We start from the raw sequence: 5,934 nt of genomic DNA, 5'->3' as shown, positions 1-5,934 counted from the left end.
AGTGCACTGGCTTCCCCGTCACTCACTCACCCTCCCTCCCTACCTCCCTTCACCCGCCGCTCCCTCCAACATTAACCTCCCCCGCCCTGCTGCTCTGCTACTGAAGCCTCTTCCAGCTGGATAAATGCATACTGCTGCAACTTCAGGCCCATCATTTAGAAAAAAAACAAAACAAAACAACACACTACCTGAACTGCACACCCCCCCCCACCACCTCAGAGCCTCAACACTCCACCCAGCAGGGGTCAGGACTCTGACTAACTCCTCTCTGCACCCCCCACTCTGACCCCTTGCACCCCTACCTCCACCGGCAGCTCCCCTCCCTCCACCGCTCCTGCCACAATGGTCTCTCTTTGTCCTGACAATACAAATGGACTAGGGTTTCAGCTTATTCTGCTGCTTTTCAAAAGGAAAAAGAAAGGAAGACATCAGCATAGGATTGGTGGTTCAGGTCACTCACTACAATGGTGCTCCCCTTAAATATTGTCAGGGGAACACCCAATCCTTTAACTGGCCCTTACAAACCACTGACATATGCGGGACATCCTCCTGTTACAGAAGATAGATATGACATCTTTAAAACAGATTGACTCTCAAAAAAAAATCTATGAGCTATGAGTTAAAAGACATAAAAAAATAAACTATTTAGTTAACATTCCTCGACAATGACATCTGGAAACTTGACAGGCATCACTAAAAGGTGAGCATGTTTTTGACCTCTGGAATGCAGCGAAGTGACAGTTCGTTAGCGGTCAACAGTAGCTCCTTCCCATCTCTTCAAATTAATCCCGAACCTAAACACAGGAAATCCTTGTTCGGGAAAACATGATCCGTGAGAATGCGCACTTTGTGTGAAAATGTGAAGATCATATTAAGCCGGGCTGTGTAAACAGAGAAGGTAGTGAGGATAGGTAATTAGGTTGGTTTATATTTAGAGAGAGGCACTAGATTCTCACTGGACGTCATTAGAGCCAGACATCACAATGGCCCGACAGAGACGAGAAGACACACTATCACTGGCTGCAGTCACACACACAGCACATGTGGGATCACACAAACACACTGTCGTTACTGTCGTGTTGACTTAAGTTACCACAGAAATTTAGATTTGGATGTAGTGCACTTTTGGGAAGCGCTCGGCATGACAGAAGAATCAATATAAACCGAGTAGTGACAATATAAATTACTAGCAGAATTGTTTTGTTTTATATACAGTAGATCTACATTTAGTCTTATGTATATATCTACTGTATAATCTGCTATATAAACAGAAGCAGACATACCTCGCATACGCACTATGCAAATATACACTCCTCCTTCTCCAACTCACACACTGTTTGTGCCATGACTGACCCTGTAATTTCTGCTGCCTTTTATTCCACAGAGCTGGCTTCACTGTCAGTGAGGGCAGTTTTTTTCTTTCATGTCTCCTCCATTTTTTTCTCTTTTTCCTTCTTTTTAATTCTTACTTATCTAATTAGGTCGAAATGACTGCACGTGAGCAACAAAAATGGTTCAAGCTGAAGTCAACAAAGGTCCTGGGTCAGGCCCAAATCCAAGATGCACAAGTAGATTTTAGTCTGTCATGTGTAATTTTGGCTGAGGAAGTGAGGCTGAAGCCCTGCCTGTCATTGGCCACATGGGGAGTAGTTATGTTTTTAAGAGTTAGAAGTAAATGTGATCCTAAATCTTATAATTAAAGCTGTATTAACTGTGTGTGGTTTTTAGAGATTACATTAGCAAACAATCTTTTCATTTTTGAAGCAAAGTATCTTAATTTTATCGTATCATAAGAGTGGTTACTTAATCACTTTCAGTACAAAATCAGTTACTCTTGAAAATGCAGTTTTTTTTTCAATACTGACATAATGGATTTACTGTATAATTTAATTTCTGGCAAGAAAAAAGAACATGATCAAATCAGCTGTTCATGATTGTGAAGGAGCTATATTTAGAGAGCAGCCATATACAAAAACAGTAGAAAAGGCTGAAAACAAAACATTCAGATGTTTATGAAATTACCAACTAAATATGTGAGAGTGATTATACTCTCCAAAAAAACATATTTTATACAAGTTTACAATCTATCTATAATATTATCATCCTTATTTTCCATTGTCATTTTGGCCATTTTGTCATCTACTGCATGTTTGTCCATCCAGAAGAGGGATCCCTCCTCTTTTCCTGAAGTTTCTTCCATTTTTTCCCTGTTTTAGGGAGTTCTTCCTGATCTGAATCTAAGGTCTAAGAATAGACACTGTCATATGTTGTACAGATTGTAAAGCCCCCTGAGGCAAAGTTCTGATTTGTTATACTGGGCTGTATAAATAAATTTGACTTGACTATAGCTGCACTTTGTGGTCGAGGTTCTGACTGTTGACATGTCTAAGTAGTGTTTCTTTTGTTTCCCAGTTGCCAAAGAATTACTATTCAGTGTAGCGTCTGATTCAATATGTTATGTCTGCTATTTTCTACCTCACATATTGTAAATTCATCCCTCCCTTCTATTATCGCTTATTTTAACCTGTTAAAGCCTCTACTAATTCCCCCAATAACAACTTGATCACACAATATATAATGCAACACTGTGTGGTATATAGAGGGATTAAATTGATTAAATCAATTAAAGGACATGAAGTACATGTGAAAAAATCTTCATCTTCATAACCCCCGGTACAAATACAAAATGTGGTTGTCAGGCAATTAAAATTACATTTGGGAGACTTTAAAATCTGATTTCCCTCAGAAAGGATTTCTGGTCATATAGAAAACTCCTTCCTTCCATAACATTTTTCCCGTCCACATATGTCCCCTTTGGGAATGTGAACATACATGGCTCCTCTGTGGCCACTAGAGGAGGCTTTTTTTGATTTATGTAGGAGCAAGCCCCGCTGCTCTGGGATAAACAGTAAACAAATCCCTCCTGGAGCCAAGAGTTAAGTTTAAATTCAGGGTGATTTATTCCTCAGTGCTGATGTTCCTGTACTAAAGACAAAAAAAATAAACCAATCTGTACGCATATGGCCTTATCTACAGTAGTTTTTGATTCAAATCAAGGCTACTGGACAGTAGAACATCAGCTCTTATATGTTTGTACAACTACAAAAATTAAACTTTTCCTGTTGTTTTTCCATGAAGAACCATAAGGTTTAAAATAACCTCATTTACGTAGACTTCTGGTAAACAATACAGTATTTATGTGATTTGAAAAAGCAGATAAGGCAGTCCCACGGGTGGCACACCATCTGATAAAAACTACCAAGGGAACAAATTAGTCAGATGACATGAGAGCTGCAGCTTCATCATTTTTCATCGTCATATCTTACCGTAACTCTACAGATAAAAATATAAATAAGACAGATTTAGGGGGGAGGATGTATGCAGTAGTTGTTTGTAATAAGATTGATAGATTTGTGCTGTTTGTTTCAGATGCACATACCCATGCACATCAACACATACACACATGAATGCACATGTTCAAACGAAGGAACAGGGACAGCGCACATTAATCAACATTTCAGTTTCCACATCAATGTCATCTGTAGTCCCTGAGCAGGTTATTACAAATTAGTGACCTAATATCATCAATACAATGCTTCAACAAGTATTACTTTAGCAAATTTTAGCGAATCTAGATCAAGAAAATGTTCTGGTGTAAATAGATGGGTGGCCGTTAACTGACACACACACACACACACACACACACACACACACACACACCAAACTGTGGAATGTGACACCATAGTCCTACCTCACTTCGTACCAACCTCATAGTGCCACACAGGCCACCCAACAACAGTTGTTATGAAAACTTTAAACTTCACCCCATTTCTTCTTCCCAGGAGCCTGAACTGAGCTCTGAGCTGGGCTCAGTGAAGCTTAAACTCCAACTATAGTTCACTTCAAACTCTATCCTAATGTCAGTAATGTCAATAATCGCAACATCTTAGAGTCATATCAAGTTACATGCATCTTCACAATGACATATTGTCTGTTATATCCACTTTGCAGCAGCTGAGGAAATCCACACCAACACTCCGTCTTGATATTTAAGATACAGCTTGAGATAATGTTCCTGCTCACAACGGTCTGTCGAACAACTCTTAGCACATGTAGCAATTTAAGTCAACGATTCCCATATTTCACTCTCCTAAAAGCAAACGACAAGATCACTGTTTAACCTAGAAAACACTGACACACGCACAAACCAAACTGAAAGGAACTGCATTAATCAGTGTAAGAAATGTGGTACTTACGAGTAGGTTTTGGAAAATGAAGCTCTATGACAGAGAAGCTGCATTAATACAGACGACAGAGCGAACAAGTCATCACTCTCGCCCCCGTCCGCCTCACACAGCCATGAGAACTCACATCACATCACTATCCAGGCTCCAGCTACCGCCCCCTCTGCCCCTTCCCCAACCAGCAGCAGCTGGCGGGTAAAAACAGTTACTTGGGGAGCTGAACTGTCCTTCCTCTCAGACTCAGTGTTTCAGCTGCACATTTCAGGCTCCAGGATCCAGATTGATTACCTCGTTACACAAATGCACACAGCTACACAAACACAGACACCCACATAGCACCCCGACTCCCAGCCTCCCACTGAAATGCAAGAGCGACCTCACATTCAGACACACACGGGAATGCGTTAGCTGCATTAATGGATCTAAAACGAAATACATCTTAAATCAAATCCGGGGTGCAGTTGTCTTCGTTTTTTTGGACGTCTTTGTTTTGGGTTTTAACTCCCACCTCCATGGCAGTGTGGTGCAGCTGTCCCACAAACAACCCCGACCGTATTCGTATGCTTTACTGCGGGGAAGCACAGGAGGAGTATGCCACCTGTCATAGCCCCTTAATGTACCTTGGCCTCCTGCTGTGTGGACGTCTCACTCCAACACAAAAGCCAGTGTTTTCTCTGAGCACGCGAGCACAGGTGGCTGGAGGAGGCAAGGTCGAGTTACAGCAGCAACTCCCACAGTTCAAATCAAGGTGTCAAGGAGAGGACATGCTCAGTCTGACCAAGTATACATGTACCACAGCATGTACTGCAGACTTGTATTGTTTATACAGTGAAGAGTGACTTACTAGAATCTAACATACATATAGAGAATACAGCATATTGTAGTCATGTTTTAAGAAGTAATCCCTATTCTAAGACTACAGTATTCAAACTTGTGAGAAAGATTTCCCTTCCTTTTACATCTAATCTTATCTAATCTCTGCTGTAGGGCAGTGTAAGAAATATTTCCTCTATTAAACACACAATGTTAGATTTTAATTTGCACAGACTTGTCGGGGTACCAATGCATCAATAAATCTGTTTCAACAAGAATTAGTAGACTAGTAGACTGAGTTATTACTGTCATTTAAAGCATGAGTCCACTGTGGACTATGGATACATATTCTTGGATGTATATCATGTATATCATACTGGCTGGCACAGTTTCTACTGGACAATACAAACAGTTTTGCACAAACACTTCACTAGATTTTGCATTATTAAATCTTTGTTAGTCATAGACATGTTATCAAACTGAGATAAATAGTAAGGATCACTGATACTCTGCTCTTCAGTGGTTGACCATAACTCACATCTCCTGTTTACCAGAATTAAAATCCACTTCAAAATATCAACAATTTCAAAAGTATAAACTGCCATCCTCTACATGAAAATACTGTATTGCGACAATGATGCTAACCTTTGCTCTGCTGCAATTAACAATGGCTTCTGTTCAATTTCACCCTTAAAGAAAGCACATGCTGGTTTAACTCTGAGAACAAATAACATCTCTCCTAAGAGAGAACAATGCCTCGCAGATCTGACAACAGCGCATGAATCCCAAAGACTCATGAGGGCAACCTCCCAATACTGAATCCAAATTAATCCGGCTAAAGCTCTTCAATTGTTCTGAAAATCAGCACTCACCTCAC

This window comes from Thunnus maccoyii, chromosome 10 (assembly GCF_910596095.1).
Source record: "Thunnus maccoyii chromosome 10, fThuMac1.1, whole genome shotgun sequence".
Taxonomy (NCBI): domain Eukaryota; kingdom Metazoa; phylum Chordata; class Actinopteri; order Scombriformes; family Scombridae; genus Thunnus; species Thunnus maccoyii.
Note: the sequence above shows the minus strand (reverse complement) of the source record.